General features: G+C 37.7%; 1 long non-coding RNA gene across 2 annotated transcripts in view; it reads left to right on the forward strand.

The window, feature by feature from the left end:
• Nucleotides 1–27,533, forward strand: part of LOC132597833 (uncharacterized) — a 274,690-nt gene that overhangs the window by 118,348 nt on the left and 128,809 nt on the right. For both annotated transcript variants that reach the window (XR_009565198.1, XR_009565197.1), the window contains exon 2: nt 16,279–16,404. This is a non-coding gene — a long non-coding RNA (uncharacterized lncRNA). The remainder of the gene's footprint in view (nt 1–16,278; nt 16,405–27,533) is intronic.

The following is a 27,533-nucleotide window of genomic DNA, read 5'->3' on the forward strand; positions in this document are numbered from 1 at the left end:
GTTCTAGGCACTGCCTATAGAGTGGCAAGTAAGATAAAACCAACATCTAGTAGCAGTCATGAATTATGAATCCTATATTCTACTGGAGTCATAGGGAGTGTGTGTGTTTGTGCATTTGTCTGTCTGTGTGTTTAAAACGGTGCTAGGAAATAATACTAATAGGTACCCATGTGCCAGATAATATAGGACTTTATAGACTACAGAAGAGAAAGTTTGTACCTTTCTAAGTATTCTACTTTTTATTTTTTTTATACAGCAGGTTCTTATTAGTCATCAATTTTATACACATCAGTGTATACATGTCAATCCCAATCGCCCAATTCAACACAGCACCATCCCCATAGCCCCAGGGTTTCCCCCCTTGGTGTCCGTATGTTTCTTCTCTACATCTGTGTCTCAACTTCTGCCCTGCAGACCGCTTCACCTGTACCATTTTTCTAGGTTCCCCATACATGTGTTAATATACGACATTTGTTTTTCTCTTTCTGACTTACTTCACTCTGTATAACAATCTCTAGATCTATCCATGTCTCTACAAATTATCCAATTTCGTTCCCTTTTATGGCTGAGTAATATTCCATTGTATATATGTACCACATCTTCTTTATCCATTGATCTGTCGATGGGAATTTAGGTTGCTTCCATGACCTGGCTATTGTAAATAGTGCTGCAATGAACATTGGGGTGCATATGTCTTTTTGAATTATGGTTGTCTCTGGATATATGCCCAGTAGTGGGATTGCTGAATCATATGGTAATTCTATTTTTAGTTTTTTAAGGAACCTCCATACTGTTCTCCATAGTGGCTGTATCAATATACATTCCCACCAACAGTGCAAAAGGGTTCCCTTTTCTCCACACCCTCTCCAGCATTTGTTGTTTGCAGATTTTCTGATGATGCCCATTCTAACTGGTGTGAGGTGATACCTCATTGTAGTTTTGATTTGCATTTCTCTAATTAGTGATGTTGACCAGCTTTTCATGTTCTTCTTGGCCATCTGTATATCTTCTTTGGAGAAATGTCTACTTAGGTCTTCTGCCCATTTTGGATTGGGTTGTTTGTTGCTTTAATATTGAGCTGCATGATCTGTTTATATATTTTGGAGATTAATCCTTTGTCCGTTGATTCATTTGCAAATATTTTCTCCCATTCTGAGGGTTATCTTTTCGTCTTGTTTATGGTTTCCTTTGCTGTGCAAAAGCTTTGAAGTTTCATTAGGTCCCATTTGTTTAGTTTTGTTTTTATTTCCATTACTCTACGAGGTGGATCAAAAAAGATCTTGCAGTGATTTATGTCAAAGAGTGTTCTTCCTATGTTTTCTGCTAAGAGTTTAATACTGTCCGGTCTTACATTTAGCTCTCGAATCCATTTTGAGTTTATTTTTGTGTATGGTGTTAGGGAATGTTCTAATTTCATTCTTTTACATGTATCTGTCCAGTTTTCCCAGCACCACTTACTGAAGAGACTGTCTTTTCTCCATTGTATATCTTTGCCTCCTTTGTCATAGATTAGTTGACCATAAGTATGTGGGTTTATCTCTGGGCTTTCTATCTTGTTCCATTGATCTATGTTTCTCTTCTTCTGCCAGTACCATATTGTCTTGATTACCGTAGGTTTGTAGTATAGTCTGAAGTCAGGGAGTCTGATTCCTCCAACTTCATTTTTTTCCCTCAAGACTGCTTTGGCTATTCGGAGTCTTTTGTACCTCCATACAAATTTTAAGATATTTTGTTCTAGTTCCGTAAAAAATGCCATTGGTAATTTGATAGGGATTGCATTGAATCTGTAGACTGCTTTTTGTAGTATAGTCATTTTCACAATATTGATTCTTCCAATCCAAGAACATGGTATATCTCTCCATCTGTTCATATCATCTTTAATTTCTTTCATCAGTGTCTTATAGTTTTCTGCATGCAGGTCTTTTGTCTCCCTAGGTAGTTTTATTCCTAGGTATTTTATTACCTAGGTAAATGGTAAATGGGAGTGTTTCCTTACTTTCTCTTTCAGATTTTTCATCATTAGTGTATAGTAATGCAACAGATTTCAGTGCATTAATTTTGTATCCTGCAACTTTACCAAATTCATTGATTAGCTCTAGGAGTTTTCTGGTGGCATTTTTAGGATTCTCTATGTATACTATCAAGTCATCTGCAAACAGTGGCAGTTTCACTTCTTATTTTCCAATTTGTATTCCTTTGATTTCTTTTTCTTCTCTCATTGCCATGGCTAGGACTTCCAAGACTATGTTGAATAATAGTGGTGAGAGTGGACATCCTTGTCTCGTTCCTGATCTTAGAGGAAATGCTTTCAATTTTTCACCATTGAGAATGATGTTTCCTATGGGTTTGTCATATATGTCCTTTATGATATTGCGGTAGGTTCCCTCTATGCCCACTTTCTGGAGAGTTTTTATCATAAACGGGTGTTGAATTTTGTCAAAAGCTTCCTCTGCATCTATTGAGATGATCATATGATTTTTATTCTTCATTTTGTTAATATGGTGTATCACATTGATTGATTTGCATGTATTGAAGAATCCTTGCATCCCTGGGGTAAATCCCACTTGATCGTGGTGTATGATCCTTTTAATGTGTTGTTGGATTCTGTTTGCTAGTATTTTGCTGAGGATTTTTACATCTATATTCATCAGTGACATTGGTCTGTAATTTTCTTTTTTTGTGGTATCTTTGTCTGGTTTTGGTATCAGGGTGATGGTGGCCTCATAGAATGAGTTTGGGAGTGTTCCTTCCTCTGCAGCTTTTTGGAAGAGTTTGAGAAGGATGAGTGTTCACTATTCTCTAAATGTTTGATAGAATTCACCTGTGAAGCCATTTGGTCCTGGACTTTTGTTTGTTGGAAGATTTTTAATCACAGTTTCAATTTCATTACTTGTGAGTGGTCTGTTCATATTTTCGATTTCTTCCTGGTTCAGTCTTGGAAGGTTATACCTTTCTAAGAATTTGTCCATTTCTTCCAGGTTGTCCATTTTATTGGCATAGAGTTGCTTGGAGTAGTCTCTTAGGATGCTTTGTATTTCTATGGTGTCTGTTGTAAATTCTCCTTTTTCATTTCTAATTTTATTGATTTGAGTCCTCTCCCTCTTTTTTTTTTTTGACGAGTGTGGCTAATGGTTTATCAATTTTGTTTACCTTCTCAAAGAACCAGCTTTTAGTTTTATTGATCTTTGCTGTTGTTTTCTTTGTTTCTATTTTATTTATTTCTGCTCTGATCTTTATTATTTCTTTCCTTCTGCTAACTTTGGGTTTTGTTTGTTCTTCTTTCTCTAGTTCCTTTAGGTGTGAGGTTAGATTTTTTATTTGAGATGTTTCTTCTTTCTTGAGGTAGGCTTGTATAGCTATAAACTTCCCTCATAGAACTGCTTTTGCTGCATTCCATAGGTTTTGGATCATCGTGTTTTCATTGTCATTTGTCTCTAGGTATTTTTTGATTTCCTCTTTGATTTCTTCAGTGATCTCTTAGTTATTTAGTAACGTATTGTTTAGCTTCCATGTGTTTGTGTTTTTTTACGTTTTTTTCCATGTAATTCATTTCTAATCTCATAGCATTGTGGTCAGAAAAGATTCTTGATATGATTTCAATTTTCTTAAATTTACTGAGTTTTGATTTGTGACCCAAGATGTGATCTATCCTGGAGAATGTTCTGTGCACACTTGAGGAGAAAGTTTAATCTGCTGTTTTGGATGGAATGTCCTATAAATATCAATTAAATCTATCTGGTCTATTTTGTCATTTAAAGCTTCTGTTTCCTTATTTATTTTCGTTTTGGATGATCTGTCCATTGGTGTAAGTGAGGTGTTACAGTCCCCCACTATTATTGTGTTACTGTCGATTTCCTCTTTTAGAGCTGTTAGCACTTGCCTTATGTATTGAGGTGCTCCTACGTTGGATGCATATGTAATTATAATTGTTATATCTTCTTGTTGGATTGATCCCTTGATCATTATGTAGTGTCCTTCCTTGTCTCTTGCAACATTCTTTATTTTAAAGTCTATTTTATCTGATATGAGTATAGCTACTCCAGCTTTCTTTTGATTTCCATTTGCATGGAATATCTTTTTCCATCCCCTCACTTTCAGTCTGTATGTGTCCCTAAGTCTGAAGTGGGTCTCTTGTAGACAGCATATATATGGGTCTTGTTTTGTATCTATTCAGCAAGCCTGTGTCATTTGGTTGGAGCATTTAAGCCATTCACGTTTAAGGTAATTATCAATATGTATGTTCCTATGACCATTTTCTTAATTGTTTTGGGTTTCTTTTTGTAGGTCCTTTTCTTCTCTTTTGTTTCCCAGTTAGAGAAGTTGCTTTAGCATTTGTTGTAGACCTGGTTTGGTGGTGCTGAATTCTCTTAGTTTTTGCTTGTCTTTAAAGCTTTTGATCTCTCCATCAAATCTGAATGAGATCCTTGCCGGGTAGAGAAATCTTGGTTGTTGGGTCTTCCCTTTCATCACTTTAAGTATATAATTCCACTCCCTTCTTGCTTGTAGAGTTTCTGCTGAGAAATCAGCTGTTAACCTTATGGGAGTTCCCTTGTATGTTATTTCTCATTTTTCCCTTGCTGCTTTCAATAATTTTTCTTTGTCTTTAATTTTTGCCAGTTTGATTACTATGTATCTCAGCGTGTTTCTCCTTGGGTTTATCCTGTATGAGACTCTCTGAGCTTCCTGGACATGGGTGGCTCTTTCCTTTCGCATATTAGGGAAGTTTTCGACTATAATCTCTTTATATATTTTCTCTGGTCCTTTATCTCTCTCTTCTCCTTCTGGGACCCCTGTAATCAACTGTTGTTGTGTTTAATGTTGTCCCAGAGGTCTCTAAGGCTGTCTTCATTTCTTTTCATTCTTTTTTCTTTATTCTGTTCTGCAGCAGTGAATTCCACCATTGTGTCTTCCAGGTCACTTATCCGTTCTTCTGCCTCAGTTATTCTGCTATTGATTCCTTCTAGTGGAGTTTTCATTTCACTTATTGTATTGTTCATCTCTGTTTGTTCTTTAATTTTTACAAGTATTTGTTACACATTTCTTACATCTTCTCGATCTTTGCCTCCATTCTTCTTCCCAGGTCCTGGATCATCTTCACTATCATTATTCTGAATTCTCTTTCTGGAAGATTGCCTATCTCCATTTCATTTAGTTGTTTTTCTGGGGTTTTATCTTGTTCCTTCATCTGGTACATAGCCCTCTGCCTTTTCATCTTGTCTATCTTTCTGTGAATGTGGTTTTTGTTCCACAGGCTGCAGGATTGTAGTTCTTCTTGCTTCTGCTCTCTGCCCTCTGGTGGATGAGGCTATCTAAGAGGCTTGTGTAAGTTTCCTGATTGGACGGACTGGTGGTAGGTAGAGGTGACTGTTGCTCTGGTGGGCAGAGCTCAGTAAAACTTTAATCCACTTGACTGCTGATGGGTGGAGCTGGATGCCCTCCCTGTTGGTTGTTTGGCCTGAGACCAACAACCTGGGCCTTTGGCCTACCTGGGTTCTTTAGTGGAGCTAATGACAGAGTCTGGGAGGGCTCTCACTAAGGATTACTTCCCAGAACTTCTGGTGCCAGTGTCCTTGTACACATAGTGAGCCACATCCACCCCCTGCCTCTGCATGAGACCCTCCGACACTAGCAGGTAGGTCTGGTTCAGTCTCCCCTGGGGTCACCGCTCCTTCCCCTGGGTCCCGATGCACACACTACTTTGTGTGTGCCCTCTAAGAGTGGATTCTCTGTTTCCCCCAGTCCTGTCGAAGTCCTGCAGTCAGTTCCCACTAGGCTTCACAGTCTAATTCTGTAGGAATTCCTCCTCCCGTTGCCAGACCCCCAGGTTGGGAGGCCTGACATGGGACTCAGAACCTTCACTCCAGTGGGTGGACGTCTGTGGTACAAGTGTTCTCCAGTCTGTGAGTCACCCACCCAGCAGTTAAGGGATTTGATTTTTCTGTGATTGCACCCCTCCTGCTGTCTCATTGAGGCTTCTCCTTTGTCTTTGGATGTGGGGTATCTTTTTTGGTGAGTTCCAGTGTCTTCCTGTCGATGATTGTCCAACAGCTAGTTGTGATTCTGGTGTTCTCACAAGAGGGAGTGAGAGCATGTCCTTCTACTCTGCCATCTTGGTTCCTCTCAATACCTTTCTAAGTTTAACTAGAATTGAATTAAGGGATTTGAGCAAGAGAATGAAATGATGAGATTCACTTTGTTGGAATATCCCTTTGGCTACACTGTGGAGAATTTGAGAAACTGTAGAACCTGAAAGATCAGTTGGGAGTCTAAAGCAGCAGTGCTTGAGAAAGCTGAGGGTACTTGGGGCTGGAGTGAGACTGGCAAGGGGATAAAAAGTTGAACAATTTTGAACCAATTTTGAAGTTTGACGTGATAGGAGTGAATGGGGGTCTGAGAAAACACTAGTGAAAGGCTGTTAATTGTTCATCTAAACTGCTGGATGTCTGGTGCCATTTACTGAGATAGCAATCAAGAGTTGTGTATTAGGGGCTTCCCTGGTGGCGCAGTGGTTGAGAGTCCACCTGCCGATGCAGGGGACACGGGTTTGTGCCCCCGTCGGGGAAGATCCCACATGCCGCGGAGCGGCTGGGCCCGTGAGCCATGGCCGGTGAACCTACGCGTCCAGAGCCTGTGCTCCGCAATGGGAGAGGCCACAGCAGTGGGAGCCCCGCGTACTGCAAAACAAAAAAGTAAAAATAAAAGAGTTGTGTATTAGATTTAGAATTCTGAGATGTCTTTTAGATAGCCAGTGGAATTATTATTTTGGCAGTTGGAATACAGGTCAGGGAGAGGTTGGAAGTGAACTTACAAATTGAAGACTGATTCATCCACTACATAGGTGATGTTTAAATACAAAGCATTAGGTAGAATCACTTATGAGTGAGAGTAGACATAGCAGAGGGGTCTGAGGACTGAACTTTGGAGCACCTTATCATTCAGAAATAATGAAGGGAATGATACCTCAAAGGAACCTGAGGCGTGAATGAAGTAAAAGGAAAGCCAGGGTAGCATACTTCTTGTTCATATTATTATTGGCCACAGGAATCATTGTGGGAAGAGCATCGTTGTGTTACCAGGAAGAAGTTACCAGAGTTTATCTCATGTTTCTTTTTCACATTGTACAGCTCTGAAATCAGGATGCATCTTGTAATTGATGGTATCTTAGGACTGTGTCACAGTTTATATGGCAGAATTTTTTCTTGAATATTGGCACATAAAATAATAGTGTATCTCCGAATTGATGCTGTTTTAGCTCTAATGAAATTTAGTATGATGACTGTACAGCACAGCACATACACAGGCAGATTAGTAACATTCATATTCTCTCTCTTTTTCTGTCTGTCTGTCTCTCTCACATCATTAAGTATTTGAACACTCTTTCTTGAGAAGGCTTGAGGATCCCATAAGGGAAATTTCATTTTCTTAATATAAAATAACAGGAAACAAATGAACAAGTTCCTGTATATGATATTTGAGGAGGAGGATATTCTAAAGTCACATGGTATATTATCTACACGTTTCTTATTGTATGTCAACTTTGTGATTTGGTGGTAAATATGTTATGCTCAGATTATAAATCCTTCCAATCACAATTTACTCCTCTATCAAGCACATAATTTCCAGTAATTCTTATAAATTTCACAACTAAGATATATCTTGATAAAAGTTATTGAGTACTTTCAATTTGCTAGAAATAAAGGAAAATCATTGCCATGAAAGAGCACTAATAAGTTTTTGTTTGTGATGATTTTACAACTGAATTTTACCTTCAAACATTTAAGAATTGTTTTTAAAATAAAAATTGACACTGAAAATGATTTTAAATTATACAGCTATCAAAAGTCTTATGTAGGGCTTCCCTGGTGGCGCAGTGGTTGAGAGTCCGTCTGCCGATGCAGGGGATGCAGGTTCATGCCCCGGTCCAGGAAGATCCCACATGCTACGGAGCAGCTGGGCTCGTGAGCCATGGCCGCTGAGCCTGCGCGTCTGGAGCCTGTGCTCTGCAACAGGAGAGGCCACAACAGTGAGAGGCCCACGTACCTCAAAAAAAAAAAAAAAAAGTCTTATGTAACTTGAAGTAGCAAACAACTCATTATTTTACCAAAGCGTAGTAAGTTTTACAGTACATATAGTCATTGAACATTGGTCATGTTCAGGAATTGTTGCATTGTAGCAAACTGATATTAAATATTGGAAATAATATTGAAATTAAATACTGAAAAAATATCAGCAAATTTGCTAGATGTATGGATATAGGACATTACCAATTTATGCAGCTTATTACTGCTCTCAGTGACTTTTTTTTCTTTTTTCTCCTTCAAGTTCTGTATTTAATTCATCAGTAAGTTCTGGCAGCATTACCTCCAAATATGTCCCAAATTTGACTACTTCTTCCCTTGTTTATCATCAAAATATTAGTCTAAACCACTGACATCTCTTACCTAGTTTACTGTAAATTCTGTCTAACTTGCTTCCCTTCTTCCTCTCTTGCTACCACACAATCCACTCTTCACACAGCGGCTAGAGTGGTCTTTTTTTTTTTTTTAACAGACTTTATGTTTTAAAAAAGTTTTAGGTTCATAGCAAAATTGAGCAGAAAGCACAGAAAGTTTCCATGTACCCCTGCCCCGATGCTCACCTAGCCTCTCCCACTATAAACATCTCATACCACAGTTGTATGTTTGTTACAATTGATGAGCCTGCATTGACATGTCATTATCACCCAAAGTCCATAGTTTATACTGGTGTTTGCTCTTGTTGTTTTAAGAGAGTATAGTTTACATTAGGATTCACTTTTTGTTTTGAAAAACGTAAAATGTCATCTATCCATCATTATAGCATCATACAGAATAGTTTTACTGCCCTAAAAATCCTCTGTGCTCCACCTGTTCATCCTTTCCCCCCCCAACCCCTGATCTTTTTGCTGTTTCCATAGTTTTGCCTTTTCCAGAATGTCATATAGCTGGAATCATACAGCATGTAGCCTTTTCAAACTGGCTTCTTTCACTTATCAATACGCATTTATGTTTCCTCCATGTCTTGTCAAGGCTTGATTGCTCATTTCTTTGTGCTGAATAACATCTCATTGTCTGGATGTACCAGTTTATTTATCTACTCATCTACTGAAGGACATCTTGGTTGCTTCCAAGTTTTGGCAATTATGAATAAAGCTGCTGTCAACATCTGTGTGCAGGTTTTTGTCTGGACATAAGTTTTCAACTCATTTGGGTAAATACCAAGAAGTCCAGTTGCTGGATCGTATGGTACGAGTACGTGTAGTTTTGTAAGAAACTACCAGACTGTCTTACATACCATTTTGCATTCCCACCGGTAATGAATAAGAGTTCCTGTTACTCGCCAGCATTTGGTGTTTTCAGTGTTTTGGATTTTGGCCATTCTAATAGGTGTAGTGGTATCTCGTTGTTTTATAGAGTTGTCTTTTTATTTTTATTTATTTTTTTAAAATAATTTATTTTTATTTATTTATTTTTAACTTATTCATTGCTGTGCCACACGGCATGTGGGATCTTAGTTTCCTGACCAGGGATCAGACTCACATCCCTTGCAATGGAAGCATGGAGTCTTAACCACTGGACAGCCAGGGAAGTCCTCTAGAGTTGTCTTTTTAAATCCTGAATTTGATTGTGTTGCTCCTCTTTTTAAAGCTTTCCAGTGATTTTCCATTACAACAACTCTCATTTCCAAACTCCTTATGATGACCCACAAGGCCCTGCATAATTTGGCCTCTGCCAAGCCATTCCTTTCTGATTGGTCTACACCTGTGTCATGCTGGTCGTGCACTTTGATTTCCACCCACTTCTTCACCTCATCAGATACCGTTCTCCTCATGGCCACCAGCCAGCTTGGCCCTCTTTCATTCTTCAAACATGCCATGCTCATTTCTGTCTTAGGGCTTTGCACTTGCCATTCCTTTTTCTTGAGGTGTTTTTCTGCCAGATCTGCCCATGACTGCCTCCTTCTCATCAGTCAGGTCTTGGCTTAAATATTAATCTCTAAGAGAGGACTTTCCTAACTCCAGGCACATCTGGATGGATGGATGGATGTGGATCCACTGAGTAACACTGCCAGTGTCCTTCATCAGAAATTGGGAATGATACTGCATCCTCCATGAGCAGTGATGAGGAGTGGAGTCGATCGTGCAAAGCTACTGGCATAGGAGAGGATCTCCATAAAAATGGCCGTTGTTAAGATGCCCGACTCTGCCTCTCCAAGTCTGTACCCATGTCTGTGTACCTTTAACTATGGCCCAGCATTCCTCTCCTCAATGTCGCTCTGCTCTAGTCTCACTCTAAAGGGTCCCTTTCTTTGCATGGTTGGCATTTCTCACAAATGTCCATCAGCAGCATTCCCGGTTTCCATGACCGTGGTCTCTTCCCATCTCAGAAGCATGCCCTGCTGAGCCTCGGCTGCCTACGACTCAGCCCTCCTCTCCGCCCCCCCTCCATCACTACTCTCTTCTCGTGCCACATCTTCTATTTCACAGCTTCTCCAGCCCTGTGGGTGCCAGGGTCCATGTCTGAACTCTAGGTCAGCCCTAAGCCGATCAGAGAAAGTCACTCTTTACCCATCAGCTAAATGCCCTCCTTTATGTCCGTCAATGCTGCATCAGAAAGTAGGAGAAAATCCTCCTCAGACTGCCACCCTCAAACACACCACCCTTGCAGAGGGCTAGAGGAGAGGAAGCAAGTTAACATTGTTGCCTGAACCTCAGGGCACTCACTTCAGAAGGCTTCTGGGAAAGTTCAGGAAGATCCTGAAGCACGATCCTGATAGGAGGGAATTCATCCACGGATCCAAATGATGCCCTCCCTGGCCTACAGAGAGGAGAGAGGATGGACCAGCTGTGGGGTCTCCGGCTTGACAGGGAAAAAAGTCCGCAGCTCCAGGCACCGAAACATCAGAGTTTGGAGAAGAGAAAGGTTTTATTGCAGGGCCGTGCAAGGAGATGGTTGGCTCATGCCCTAAAATGCCTTGAGCTCCACAGTGACTTTTAAATGTTGGTAATTGAATAGGATACTGCTTGACTGAGGCCGTTTTATAATTTCCTTGTAGTTTGTTTTCATTAGTTTATTACATTGTTATTCTGTTTCGAAGCTGGAGATGAACTGTTATCCTGGCTTACCATTTTGTAGGCAAATATTCATGTCTGTGTCCCTGAGTTGTTCAGCTTCAGTAATGAGTGAAAGATCAATTAAGCACAGCCCCATAATGGATCAAGGCACAAAGATTTTTTTTTTCCAATCCATTTGAATTTAGAAGGAGACAGCCTGGTTTAATCTGTCTTCTGAAACGCAAGGTCAGTGGACTGGAGGATATTGGCTGCCACTCTTTTTGACACCTTCAATCAATCAACCTTGATTGGCCATGCGGTTGGACTTTGGAGTTAAGAAAATGATGTTTCTTGCCTCCTCTACTAATGCTTGAGATGAAAGTAAAATGAATCTTGATTTCAAATTTTAAACAAATGGCAAAGTTTAGTTTTCATGTATTATTCAAGCCTGGTCTGTAAGACATACAAAATATATTTCAATGAAGAGCTAGGTTGCATTATTTTCCTTTAAAAATAGAATTAAATTTGAAAACAACCATGATGAAAAAATAACTTACAAATATGTGTGTCACAGAATCCTTTATTTTTTACCCAAACATCATATTTATATCTAAAGGGACAATGAATTCTTGCTAATGAGATGAAATAGAAAAATAGCTTGTTAGTTCACGTTTCCCTGATGATCATGAAAATGGTTTGCATTCCAGAGATTGGTGTGTACATGTTTATTAGAAGAGTTATAGGTTCAGATGGGACCCAGATAATCTGTCTACAAAGACAAAGCTAAGCAGAACAGTGGAAGCAGAATGATCCAGAACGTTTGGGCTTCTGCTCATACAATATCCAGAATTAGAAACTGGTCACTTTATTTGTTGCAGTTGGGGTGTGAGGGTGGGGAGGGGTCACCTAAGCGGGATTCTTTGTTTTATTTGGTGATGTTTTCCTTGTTTGCCCAGATTTGTTCTGTGGAATGGTTGTACAATTTAACACTGAGCATGACAGCACCATCTCCTTCTCCTCACCCCCTCTTCCCATCCCTGATGTTTTTTCCACGAGTGTGGCCTTGGTCTTGGCCTTGGCATAGCTCATGTTAACAAAGCCCAGCAACGTATTCTCTTTGAGCGGGTTGATTCTCTTTTGCTTGGAATGTCTGGTGGAGGGAACTTTTTACTTACCCTTGTGGAGATTCGTTTCCAGCATGTTCTCCAGCAGTGTGATGCCTAGTCTTTTGGAGTCATGTTTGGGTTGAAAACTTTGACATGTTTCATGTTACTCAAAAAAAAAAGCATATTTTCTGCTTTAGATTTCATTTCTGCCAAGAGATAGGCTCTATTACATGTCCACACATGTTGTCCACTTATTTCTAAGTGTTCTTAGAGGAATAGTAACATTCCAGTTTTGGAAACGCTGCAACATTGCCTAAGCCTTCCTTACAGGTGTTTTTCCAAAAACATGGCCATAGTCAGCATGTCTCCAAAATTTTTATCCCAGTGTTTCTTTGTGGCTTCTACATGACAGATTTAGATTTAGATTTTGCCTGTGAATTGGTTTCCAGAGTTCTAGGCTGTGAGGGCCTGTAGAGGCCCCTAGAGTCCCTGTTCCCTAAAATGTCTATGGAAAAGCACACCCCCTTCCCCAACATCACACACACAATAAATAACCTGCAGTGGCAAAATGATGACAAGGACCTGAATAATTCAGCACAAGTTTTGTTTTGGGTGGAAAAATAAAGGGAAGTCTTCCTCATCCATATTTTTACAGGGTCATTTTCCTAGGAAAAAAATGTCACTTCTGACTGTAAATCTAAGAAGGATTGAGCAGTCAGGCTATGGTCAGTACTAGAAAAAGATGAATGGAAACTGCTGTGGCATAATTAGGTATCAATATGGAGTCAGAAACACATCAATTTCACTCCGGAGTAAAACATAAAGCAATCAAGAGGTCCAAGTGAGGATAACCAGTCATGATGACAAACACTGGGAAGTAGAGTCAGATCCACTAAACAGAAGTCAGCAAGGGTAGCTACAGAGGTTGAGGAAATTCAGGAGGAAGATAGAAGGGTCGCCAGCTAAGAGGAGGTGGCCTGGGAGCCCTAACTCCAATGATCAAGTGGGTGCTTTGCCTAGCTTGTAAGTTACTTCTCGGAGATTCCAGGTCCCTTTGGATCTACTAGCCTATGGCGCTATGAACTATGACTGTCTCATAGAGAAGATAGAGAGCAATAAGATCTCTCCCATCATTGTCTGAAGGTTTCCTATCAAATGGCCCTCCTTCAGATTACCAGGCATTGATTTTAGTTGTTAAATCATTAAACATATTAAAATTTCCACTGAATTTGCCAGGATAAACCACGGACTTCAGTACATATGCCTCTACAGTGGAAAATCCCATATTGTTGCAAAGGTGAGAGTACCAGTGGGAATACACCACTGAGGTGGAATATAGAGAGAGGAATAGAGAGAGAAATAGAGAGGCAAAATACATATTATAAGTCCAAGAGCTTATGATATAGTGTGGCAGACAAACAGACAACTACAAATATAGTTATGCTATTGCATGAGATAATTTCAACTGGGACATATATAAAGGGCATCTACTGTAGGTAGAATGAAACACTGCACTCAGTAACATTGAAGAAATAATCTGTGTAACAATACTATATGGCAAAGTGGGCTCAATGTCATAGGAGGAATAAACCACTCCTCAGAGAATCAGGGAGGGAAGCTAATTCATGAATGATAGTGCAAAAGTATGAGGTTAAAGAGAAGTAAGGGCTAGATAATGCAGAATTTGTTTACAGATGGTAGTAGTTAGTTTGGAGTACAGAATATGTTAATAAAAAGAAGGAGGTATGGATAAAATTAAAAGTAAAAAAAATTAATATTTCTTGTGAACTTGTGATACTTTGGCCATGGTATATTGAAATTTACATATATTACTTCATTTATCTTCACAACCACACTATCAAGGTGAACATTATTATCATCAATTTAGAAATAAAAAGATCAAGACCCAGACAACTATAACTTGATTTAGATCAAACAGAAAATAAGAAGGGAAGCCAGAATTTGAACCAATGATATTGGAGTCTTTCCATTACAACATGCTGCATCGTAAAAAAAAAAAAAAAAGTCAGATGAGACCAAAACACTCTCATAAACCAAAGCCTGAGAGCCTCCTGGGTTCATGCATGAACTACATGAATTCATTGCATGAATTGTCCTTAATAATAATTTAAGAAACATCTACTCAAATTTTTTCACACTCTTCCACCTCACCCATCACATGCTCTGGTTTCTGATAAGAAAGTACAAGCCCAAAATACTTGTTCATTTTCCTTCCAAAGTCAGAATTAAATGTGGTAAGTTCTGTTCAAAAGCTTAGAATAGGGTGAAGGAAATGTAGTCCCACATTCTGCAGTGTTTTGCCAAAATTAGTTGTAAGCATGACATTAATTCTTCTTCAATCATACATTAATTCATTAAATCACTTAACATTATTATATTACTGACAAGAAAACAGCAATACTATGTGGGTTTGTGCTCTTTACTAACTATATTTACTCTTAAAAATACACAGAATATCTTTTGTTTTCTGAAAACTTATTTGCAGTCCTTAATCATAAGGCTTAAATAGATTGAATGAATGATGTACGAGAAAGTGGCTAGCCTGGTGTCTGACATATTTAGATTATTAAATGCATATTAATTCATGCATAGAATTTAATTACATTTTATTAATTGAAACAAATCAGCTGTGGGGAGTTAGTTTAGATATCAAAATAGTGCCCATGATACTCACTGCATGAATTATCCCCTCCCAAAATGTAAATTTGTTTTCAGACAATATTTTATAGCATAAAGTATCAGAAGGCAGTATCATGTCTTTTTAATTTGCCTTGTAAGAACAATGCGAACAGGAAGTAGGCACTGGATTCTCTTAACAAGGATAACTAACTCATCTCCCTTTCTGCCTTCTACTCTCCAAATAATTACCTTTATTTTTTCCCCTATTTATACTTCCTATCCTTCTGAGCATTTTGATCACTACTGACCACTCTCAAATCCATTGCTGTGTTTGAGGAGCAATAGGAATATTGAGGGTAAATAAAACTTTAAAATGGCGAAAGAATTCTTGGATGTAGATTCGGAAATAAAAAGATGCTTTTGGACAAAATATGCTTTCTTAGGTTGGGTTTCCTAGAAACAAAAACTGAGTTGTGTGTATTGTGCAAGTGGTTTACTAAGCAGAAACCTGTGGGGAAGTGAGGGAAACACCACGGGATAGTAGAAGAACCTTGGTAAAAAGATAAAGTCAGCCGAAGGCTAGCCACAGTCTCATCTCCTGTGGATTTCAGGAGAATGGACCACACCACAGAATTGTTCTGATTTGCGGCAAGGTAGCTGGACTTTTACATCCTATTTCAGTCAGTTATTGACTCTGGAGGGTGAAACCTCCCAGGAATCCCTGGGAGAGGTGACACTTTTCAGTCTAGATCAGTTGTTCTCAATGTATGGTCCCCAGATCAGCACCACCTGGGAACTTGTTAGCAATGATGGTTTCTTGGACCTCAGCCCAGACCTACTGAATCAGAAATTCTGGGGGTGGAGCCCAGCAATCTGTGGTTTAACAAGCTCTCCAGGTGATTCTGATGCACAATGAAGTTTGAGAACCACTGGCTGAGGGCAATTCTCCAGAGGAGAAAGCTGTGAGCCCTTAGCAGCTGATCTGCACCGTATTGTTGGTTCAATTGCCCTGGATGCCGACAGCATCCACCACGTAGGCAAATGCTTCAATTGTGTTATAGTAAGTCATCCTTCTTGTTTTAACCACCATTGTAGCCTCTGTAAGCATCATAGTTTAAGATCTGCCCTCCATGCATACGCTAGTTATACCTCATTCTGGAGAACCAGACAATCTACCTAAATCACTTTGCTTTGGCATCTTGCCTTCATCATTACTTACTCCCCTTCTCAGGAAGAGTCCTCCTCCTGGGGACTAGTTTTCAAATATAAACCAATCAATCCAGAGCCCACTTCCCCCAACCCATTGGGCTGTGTCCCTACAGACCACTACACACCTGCCCAAATGACCCCCAAGGCCAAGTAGGAGACAACTTGGGACAGCCCCTTTGCCCCAGAGCCCACTGAAATTATTTGAACTAGCCAATCCTAAACTTGCTTATTTGCCTCACCTGTTCCTTCCAGAGCACGCCACAATCAAGACCCTTGCCCACAATTCCTCTCTCTCCCTCTGCCTCTCGACCTGCCTGGCTCTCAGAGCTTCCCTGTGTGTCCTCCCGTGGCGTGGCCTGCCTCGCCGTCTTGGGAAGGGTGAGTAATAGCTTATTACTATTTTCCATGGCAGTTGTTTTCCTGACCTGTTGGCCTTACTGTACCTCAAATTTCCATTAATATGCTACATTTAAAATCACCTCTCCTTAACAATCCACTCATAGGAGGTGCACATTAGATTCAAAGGTGGATTGAAGCGTCATACCACAGTGTGTGTGAAACCAATTGGCAAATCACTTCTGCGGATTTGAATTAAAATTTCAAGTTGGGGTGGATAAGGGGAAAGAGATTCCAAACAGATGCCATATAAAATTCTATCTCACGTAATTCTCACAATGTGAGAGCAAACAGACTCAAAGTTCACTGCAGAGCTAGGGCAAATATTTGAGTCTTCCACATAAGACTTTGCCTAGAAAAGAAATTCAACTTGCCCTCTGTGTGAGGATTTAAATAATCTTTTCCTTTGAACATCACGCTTTGATTGCAAACATCCCTTTTGTGCTCACATGCAAAACACAGTTAAGATTTTTATTATGAAAGCTGTAGTATGTATATTTTTGGTCAGAACAAAATAACAACGAACGATTCACTGTTCGCTTTCACAGTGAGAATATACATGCCAAGGTTGAAACTGAAGGTGAGAAATAAACATTAAAAATATTGAGTATAAAACTAATGTAATTATATTATGAAGCAATTTTCCTGCAGTAAGCAATGTGACATGTATTCTTCGGCATTGATTTGCATTGATTATTTCTATGAATTGTTCAGAGTCAGAGGCGGTACTTTATGATGTGTTGATTCTTGTTCATGAATGTGTGTTTCAATTTTGAGTGAAGATATTTTGTTTATCATGGACTTAAAAAGTGTGAACACAGTCCCAGCTCTGGTGACCTTGTCTTTCAGGTATTCTCTGGTGTACCAAACAGAGAAAACTGCAGGAGATGCATTTATCTTCATCATGTGTGTTTGATAGCAGTTATTGAATTTTTAAACTTAAATAGTTTTCAGGCTATTCTAGAGTCCAAAATTTTCTGCCACATTTTCTATCTTATAAGTGATTTATTTGTGGGTCCAAAGCACCAGAGGCTATAAAGCTACGGGCCAAAAGATTCTTGCTCTGTATATAGATTAAAAGGTTTACCTTACTGGAGGTACAGCTCACTCTTTGCATAGATGCCAAAACCCAATGGTGTGTGACATGGACAACAGGTCGTATAATCTCCAGTGGTCAGAGCTGGGCTGGACATTGGTATCTTTCTCCGTTGTTAAAAGAGTTAAAAGAGTTTTCAGTTACCTGATGATTAAGAATCATTACCTGCATAATTCAAGATTTAATTCTACTTCTGATGTTAGCAGAACAATGGAAAGAATAATGTTTGATTGTTTACAGGACGGTTATCTAAGCTTTTAACTTGGGGAAATGTTAGACGGCTTAGCAATACCAGGCAAGACTAAAACTCACTGTGATGATATAACAGAGGCTCTATTCCAAGACACATAGATTTGTTTATAAGATTTAGTTTTTACTTGGGGGGAAAAAGATTAAGACTTACAACTCGAAACCCACAGCATTTAAAATGCATTATTCTCTCCAGCTGGTAAACTTTTTAAGCACAGAAAATTGCTTTCTTTATTAGTACCTCCTGGTTGTCTGTTTCATCACTCCTAACAAATTCAATTAAACATGATTGTGGCAAAATAAGGGTAATGGTAATGACAATATTAGTAATACTAGCTGTAATTTCATAAATGTTTGTAGGTATCAGACCTTGTCCTAGGTGCTTTGGTTGTGTATTTTCTTAATCATCAGAGCAATCCCATTAGGTTCATTTTCCAGGTGAGCAGAAGTTGAGCTCATAAGCCTATATATGGGACACTGGAATCGGGCAGACTGGGCTCAAATCCAGGCTCTGCCACTGGCAAGGTGGGTGACCATGGGTGTATTACTTGACCTCTGACACACATTATTTGACCTTTAAATAGTTGACTACTTGAAGGATCCTTAAAGAGAATGCTGTTTATAATGTGAATAATACCTCTGATACGGATTGTTAGCTTTTCTTCTGTCATGTCCCTTGATTGAGTTCCCTCCTATCCACATTCACAGTGGCTTTATGGTTTATTTCACCTAGACAAAGCCCATTCTTTTCCCTTGCCACCAGTGATATTCTAGAGCAAACTGTACTGGCTCATGAGAACACATGGTTAAATATTCAGGAATTCAGAAATCCTGTTATTAAACCATTGGCAGCTTGAAATCAGCCACAGTTGGGAGTGTTTACACCAGGTAAATCTGTAAACTCTACAAATCAGGGCTTTTCCCCACCCATGTCCTGCAGGAGATCCAGTTTACCAGCACGTCAACCTTTACACTGCCAGCAGAGGAATATTCAAAAACATGCATTTAATCACTTTTTGATACACTCCTATTCACTTTCCAATCCTAGAGTCCAGACTACTCAGGGATCACTTATAATTATTTTTATACTTGAATGCAGTCAGGCTTTCCAGCCACTCCAACTCTCACTTTTTGGTTCATACGTGTTTACACTGTATTAGAGCAACTCTTGACCTCTTATTCCCCAGACATATCATGAACTCCATGTTGTCATTCATGCTGTTTTCGTCTGCCTAGAATTCCCTTCATATGATGTATACTAAGCAAACTTATTTTTTGAATCTTTCATTGTTCAGTTTTGTCTTCTAATCTGTCTAACTTCTTAAAGCCCCTCATACCCCCGGGGAGAAATGGGGAGGGGGACAAAATCTCCCATAGCTCTTTTTTACAGCACATGTGTAAATGTGAACACTGTGCTTATCACACTCATTTATATTTGCTTAGTTATCTAGCTGAGTATACTCAACGTCTGAGGTGATGGTTTATTACCTAGAATACAGTAGGCATTGGTCAAAGAAAAATTGCACCAGATGGAGGTAAATAAGCAAGGAAGACTTTAGCCAGTACTACCGCAACAGGGGAGATAGAATGAACTCAACTGTCCTGAGAGAAAAGTTAAGAGAGTTCTTAAGCACTGGGGTGAGGGAGTGGAAGAGTACTAAATGATGTTGGATAAGCAGGTTGGTCAATGTGATTACTGCCCTCCATGTAACTGGCATTATCAAAGTTGGGATTTTACACTCCCCAGAGACAGGGGTATAGGAGCTCTGCTTTTGTGATGATTACATTTCAAAGAGAGAGTTTTCAGGTCTTTTTTTCTTAGTCTTTGTTCAGTTTTACTGAGATTATCGACACACAACATTGTGTAAGTTTAACGTATATAACATAATGACTTGATAAGTGTGTATATTGTAAAATGATTATCACATAAGTGAGTTTGGTTAATATACATTAGCTCATATAATTACAGTTTTTTCCTAGTGATAACTTTTAAGATAACTTTCAAGTATACAAGGTTGTTCACTATAGTCTTCGTGATGTAAATTATATCCCCAGAACTTATTTATCCTAAAATCGTAAGTTTGTACCTTTCGACAAGCTTCACACATTCTACCCACTCCCCTGTCCCCACCCCCTTCCCCGCCTCTGGCAACCACCAGTGTGTTCTCTGTATCTATAAGCCATGAGTTTGTTTTCTTGTTTGTTTCTGTTTTTAAGATTCTGTATATAAGAAGTGATATCATACAGTATTTGTCTTGCACTTTCAGACTTAATTCACTTAGCATAATGCCTTCAAGGTTCATTCTTGTGGTTGCAAATGGCAGGATTTCCTTTCTGTGGCTGAATAGTATTCCTGTGTGTGTGTGTGTGTGTGTGTGTGTGTGTGTACGTGTACATATTCACATTTTCTATGTTCAGTCATCTGTTGATGGAAACTTAGGTTATTTTCATGTCTTGGCTATTATAAATAATTCTGCAATGAACATGGGAATGCAGTTATCTTTTCAAGATAGTGATTTTGTTTTCTTTGGATTGCAGAAGTAGAATTGCTGGATCATATCTCCATCCTGCTTTCCACAGTAGCTATACCAATATAAATTTCCACCAACAGTATACATGGGGTCCCTTTTCTCCCATCCTCACCAGCGTTTATTATCGTTTGTGTTTTTGATGATAGCCGTTCTCATAGGCGTGACCTGAGATCACATTATGGTTTTGCTTTGCATTTCCCTGATGATTAGTAACGTTGAGCCCCTTTTCATGTACCTGTTGGCCATTTGAATATCTTGGAGAAAATGTCTCTTTAGGTCCTATGCCAATTTTTTAATTGGATTGTTGTTTTGCTACTGAGTTCCTTATATATTTTGGATATTAACCCCTTACCATATGTGTGGTTTGCAAATATTTTCTTACATTCTGTAGGTTGCCTTTTCATTTTGTTGATCCTTTCTTGTGCTGTGCAGAAGCTTTTTAGTCTAATGTAGTCCTACTTGTTTAACTTGGCATTTGTTGCTTGTGCTTTAGGTGTCATATCCAAAAAATCATTTCCAAGACACGTCAGGAAGCTTTTCCCCTATGTTTCCTTCTACAAGTTTTACGAATTTGGACCTTACATTTAAGTGTTTGATCCATTTTGCGTAAATTTTTGTGCGTGGTTTAAGATAGGAGGTCTATGTTTGTTCTTTTTTACTTTTTTTTTATAGAGTATTATGAAATATCTTTAAAACCCAAATGCACTTTATTTTTTTTTAAATATTATTTATGTATTGTTTGGCTGCATTGGGTCTTTATTGCTGTGTGTGGGCTTTCTCTAGTTGCTACGAGTGGGAGCTACTCTTCATTGCAGTGCATGGGCTTCTCGTTGTGGGGACTTCTCTTGTGGCAGAGCACAGGCTCTAAGCACATGGGCTTCAGTAGTTGCAGCACATGGACTCAGTAGTTGTGGCTTGTGGGCTCTAGAGTGCAGGCTCAGTAGTTGTGGTGCACGGGCATGTGGGATCCTCCGGGACCAGGGCTCGAACCTGTGTCCCCTGCATTGGCAGGCAGATTCTTAACCACTGTGTCACCAGGGAAGTCCTATGTTCATTCTTTAGTATGTGACTATCCAATTTTCCCAGAACTATTTATTAAAGAGACTGTCTTTCCCCAAGGAGGTTTCTTGGCTCCCTTGTCAAATATTAGTTGACCTATATGCATGAGTTTATTTCTGGTCTTATTTCTACAGTCAGGAAGATACCTGTCTAAAGTCTAGTCAAGCTGAGGGGAACATCAAGTTGATCTTTTCTTTTCTAAATTTTTATTTTTTTATTGAAATATTTTTGATACATAACACTGTGTAAATTTAAGGTGTACAACATGTTAATTTGATACATTACTATTTAATATGATTACTATATATGTTTATATGTAATATGATTACTATCCCCAGTGTAGTCATAGTTAGCACCTCCATGTTACATGATAATAATTTCTTTTTTGTGGTTGGACTAATTAAAATCTCGTCTCTTAGCAAGTTTGATGTTTATAATACAATATTGTTGTCTATATCACTATAGTGTGCCTTCAGTCTCTAGGACTTATTTACTACTTGTTGCAAGTGTGTGCCCTTAACATCTCTTTCCTCTACTCCCTACCTAGCCTCTGGGAATAACCATTTTATGCCCTGTTATTATGAGTTTGGCTTTTTTAGATTCCACAGATAAGTGATATCATACACTATTTATCTCTCTCTACTTGATTTACATCACTTAGCATAATGTCCTCAAGGTCCATCCATGTTGGGTTTTTTTCTTACGTTTTATTATAAAAATTTTCAAAATAAAAAAAGTAGAATAATATAATGAACCCCCAAATATTTATCACCCAGTTTCAAAAATTATTAATTTGTGACCAATCTTATTTTATCTCTATTCCTACCTACCTACTTTGCCTCCAGGGTTTTTTTTTCCATCAGAATTTTTTTTTTAATTGGAGTAGAGTTGATTAACAATGTTGTATTAGTTTCAGGTGTACAGCAAAATGATTCAGTTATACATATATATGTATCTATTCTTTTTCAAATTCTTTTCCCATTTAGTTTATTACACAGTATTGAGCAGAGTTCTCTGTGCTATACAGTAGGTCCTTGTTGGTTATCTATTTTTAATATAGCAGTGTATACATGTCAGTCCCAAACTCCCAATCTGTCCCTCCCCACCAGTAACCATAAGTTCATTTTCTAAGTCTGTTTCTGTTTTGTAAATAAGTTGGTTTGTATCATTTTTTTTTAGACTGAGCATTTAAGTGATGTCATGTGATATTTGTCTTTCTCTTTCTGACTTATTTCACTCAGTATGATAATCTCCAGATCCATCCATGTTGCTGAAAATGGCATTATTTCATTCTTTTTAATGGCTGAGTAATATTCCATTGTATATATGTACCACATCTTCATTATCCATCTATCAATGGATATTTAGGTTGCTTCCATGTCTTGGCTATTGTTAACAGCACTACTATGAACGTTGGGGTGCATGTATCCTTTTGAACCATGTTTTCCTCTGGATATATGCGTATGAATGGGATTACTCGATCATATGGTAGCTCTATTTTTAGGTTCTTAAGGAACCTCCATACTGTTCTCCATAGTGGCTGCACCAATTTACATTCCCACCAGCAGTGTAGGAGGGTTCCCTTTTCTCCACACCCTCTCCAACATTTATTGTTTATAGAATTTTTGATGATGGCCATTCTGACTGGTGTGAGGTGGTACCTCACTGTAGTTTTGATTTGCATTTCTCTAATGATTAGCAATATTGAGCAGCTTTTCATGTGCTTCTTGGCCATTTGTATGTCTTCTTTGGAGAAATGTCTATTTAGGTCTTCCGCCCGTTTTTTTTTTTTAACATCTTTATTGGAGTATAATTGCTTTACAGTGGTGTGTTAGTTTCTGCTTTATGACAGAGTGAATCAGCTATACATGTACATATATCCCCATATCTTCTCCCTCTTGCATCTCCCTCCCACCCTCCTTATCCCACCCCTCTAGGTGGACACAAAGCACCGAGCTGATCTCCCTGAGCTATGTGGCTGCTTCTTACTAGCTGTCTGTTTTACATTTGGTAGTATATACATGTCCATGCCACTCTCTCACTTTCGATTGGGTTTTTTTTTGGTATTGAGCTGCATGAGCTCTTTGTAAATTTTGGAGATTAATCCTTTTTGGTCTCATCGTTCGCAAATATTTTCTCCCATTCTGTGGGTTGTCTTTTCATTTTATAGTTTCCTTTGCTATGCAAAAGTTTTTGAGTTTGATTAGTGCCATTTGCTTATTTTTGTTTTTACTTCCCTTACTCTAGGAGACAGATTGAAAAAGATATTGCTGCGATTTATGTCAAAGAGTGTTCTGACTATATTTTCCTCTAAGAGTTTTATAGTATCCAGTCTTAAATTTAGGTCTTTAATCCATTTTGAGTTTATTTTTGTTGATCATGCTTAATAATGTCTTAAGAATTACTTTGACCAGTGATGTGAATCCCATTAGTCAATGCATTCTAACCATGTTTATGGCTAAAAGCAATTAATATGCTAACTTTTTATACAGACTTTTAGTAATTTTCTAAATGGTTACTACCAACTGATGTTATTTTGGGGGTATTTTCCTATCAGTCTATCTAAATATGTGTTCCTGAAGAGCTGTGTGCAAATAAATGTTTTATAAATAACATCATATTTTAAATATAGTAAAATAGTTGACTATTTAAAGGTCCCTTCAAGGGAAGGTTATTTATATTGGTGATAATACCACAGAATTAAATGTTTTATAAAAATGTATCTCTTATACTGATCACCCTTGAAAAGAATTGAGGTACTTTTGGTGTGCTAGGGATATTCTGTTTCTTGATTTCAATTCAGGTTACACAGGTGTTCGTGAAAATTCATTAAACTTTACCTTTATATGTGCACTTTTTCTGAACATAATGTTCCTAAATGCACATTTTTCTGACTATTTATTATGCCTCAGTATAAAAAGACATAGAAAAAATGACTTGAAATTTGGAATTCAGGCCTTGGCTTACAGACCTAAGGCAAGTTGCTTAACTGCTGTGTGTGTCAGTTTCTGGATCTGTAATGTAATATCACTTACCTGATGTACTTATTGTTTAGATCAAAAGGAATCATGTGTAGAAAGTACAGTATATAAACCATGTTATGTAGAAATATGAGTTATTATGAATATATTAATGTTCATAATATTCCATCTTATTTAGGGTTTGACTTGTAACCCTGTAGTGGAAAATGATTGACATACTATGCAATTTGTTTATGCTAAATTAATTAATTTTATTTTATTTTTCCTTTCCTTTTTTTATTGAAATATAGTTGATTTACAATGTTGTGTTAGTTTCAGGTGTACAGCAAGGTGATTCAGTTATACATACACACCTATTTTTTTCAGATTCTTTTCTTTATAGGTTATTACAAGATACTGAATATAGTTCCCTGTGCTATACAGTAGGTCCTTATTGGATATTTATTTTTAATAAGTATGTATATGTCAATCCCAAACTCCTAATTTATCCCTCCCCCCTCTTTCCCCTTTGGTAACTGTAAGTTTGTTTTCTATGTCTGTGGGCCTGTTTCTGTTTTATATACAAGTTCATTTGTATCCTTTTTTTTTGGGATTACACATTTAAGCAATATCATATGATATTTGTTTTGTCTGGCTTACTTCACTTAGTATGATAATCTCTGGGTCCATCCATGTTGGTAAAATGGCATTATTTCATTCTTTTTAATTGCTGAATAATAGTCCGTGGTATAAGTATACCACAACTTCTTTGTCCATTCATCTGTCAGTGAACATTTAGGTTGTTTCCATGTGTTGGCTATTGTAAATAGTGCTACAATGAACATTGGGGTGCATGTATCTTTTCGAATTATGCTTTTCTCTGAATATATGCCCAGGAGTGGGATTGCAGGATCATATAGTAAGTCTATTTTTAGTTTTTTAAGGAAGCTCCATACTGTTCTCCATAATGGCTGTATCAATTTACATTCCAGCCAACAGAGTAGGAGGGTTCCTGTTTCTCTACACCTTCTCCAGCATTTATTATTTGTGAACATTTTAATAATGGCCATCGGACAGGTGTGAGGTGATACCTCATTGTAGTTTTGATTTGCATATCTTTATTTTTGCCTTTAATAACAAATTTTCATCTCCTGGTCTTATTATAAGGATTTTATCTGGGGGAGGAAAATCTTGTTTCCACTTTTTAACATTTTATATAAAAATTCATAACAGAGTAAAGTCGAAAAAAAGTACAGTAAAACTTGTACATCTACCGCCTAGGTTTTCCCATTTCCTTTTTTTTTTCAATATATAGTTTTTTACTTCAAGTAAAATTAACCTATATAAGTGTACAGTCTTCTGAGTTTTGATAGACAAATACATATGTGTCACCACCACCATATGAGAATATATAATATTTCCTTTTCCCCAAAGGTTCCCAAGTGCCAGTCTGTGCTTATTCCCTGCCTCCTCCCCACCCAGTACCTGGAAAGGACTGATATTTCTGTCCCCAATAGTTTTGCCTTTTACAGAATGTTATTAAATGGACTCATCTAGTATTTAGGCTTTTGAATTGGATTTATTTTTCATTTAAAATAATGCCATTGAGGTTCATCAATGTCATTGTATTTATTAGTAGTTTTTTTCTTTTTTCTTGCTGAATATTATACCATTATTTAGCTGTACCATAATTTATCTATTCACCAGGTGGTTAACATTTTAATTATCTCCTGTTTCTGGCAATTATGAATAAAGGTGCTAAAAAGATTCACCAGTTTATTTTTTTTTTTTTGTATGGAAGAAGCATTGTAGTCCTAAGGAGTGAAATTTCTGAAACTTAAGATAATGTGTATGTAACTTCAAATGACATTGGAAAACTATTTTCCAAAGTGGTTGTATCACTTTGCATTCTCACAACAATGTATGAGGGCCCTAATTGCACCTCATCCTCACCAGAACTTGGAGTTTTCAGGGGTTTATTATTTTTTTGTAATAGATATGTAGTGATCTCATTATGATTTTAGTTTTCATTTCCATAATGACTAATGATATTGGGTAACTTCATGCTCGTATGCTTGTTTGCTATCCATGTCTTTCCTAGCATGTTTGTGAAAAGTTTGTCCTTTAAAAAAAATGGAATGTTTATGTTCTCCTAGGGAAATTGTGAGAATTCTTTTCATTTTCTGTGTGTGAGTTTTTTATCAATATTTCTTGCAAATATTTCTCTATTTTCATATTTGCATTTATATTCATTTTCAGTCCAACTTATTTTTCCTCCCTTCTTTCTTTGGGTTTAGTTTTCTCTTCCCTTTTTAATTTCTTGAGATGCAGGATTAGATTTACTTTGAGATTTTTATTTTCCAATGTAAACACATTATGTATAAACTCTCATTTAGGCAATATAGCTGCATCTCACACATTTATATGTATTTTTTATTCCATCCAGAATGTTTGTTAATTTCCTTTGTGACTTCCTCTTTGACACAGTGTTATTATCAGTGTTTCTAGTATTCAGGTGTTTGGGGGGATTCTTCAGATATCTTTTTAGTACTTACGCTGTTCAGTTTGTTCCCAGTTCTTTAAATCTGTTGAGCTTAATTTTAAGGTCCAAAATATGGTCACCTGGTGAATGTTTCATGCATGCTTGAAAATGTGTATTCTGTTGTTGTTTGCTGGAGGGTTCAATTAGACCAAGTTGATTGATGGTATCGTTAAAGTCGTATATCCTTAATGTTTTACTGTCTCTGGGAAAGAAGTGAAGTCTCTACCTTTAATTGTAATCTTGTCTATTTTCTTTCAGTTCTATCGGTTTATTCATAAATTTTGAAGAAAATGTGCATATACCTATATAATTGCTATGTCTTAATGAATTGGTTTCATCATCTTTATGAATTTTCTTCTTTATTTCTGATAATATTTTTGGTTCAGAAGTCTACGTTATTTGATTTTGGTGTACCCAATCCATCTGTCTAATTACTATTAAACATTAAACATCTTTCTGTTTTAATTTTAACATATCTGTGTTCATATATTTAAAGTAGATTTCTCTTAGGTTTTTAAAAAACCAAGAAATTATATACTGTCTGCCACTCTGTTTTTTTATTGGGTGTTTAGAATAATTGCTATAGCTTAGTTGATGATGGAATTTAAATCTGCCATCTTGATTGTTTGTTTTGTCCCATCTGTTCTTTTTTCCTTTTTATTCCTTGTTCTGAA

The sequence above is a fragment of the Globicephala melas genome, chromosome 9 (genome assembly GCF_963455315.2).
Source record: "Globicephala melas chromosome 9, mGloMel1.2, whole genome shotgun sequence".
Lineage (NCBI taxonomy): Eukaryota > Metazoa > Chordata > Mammalia > Artiodactyla > Delphinidae > Globicephala > Globicephala melas.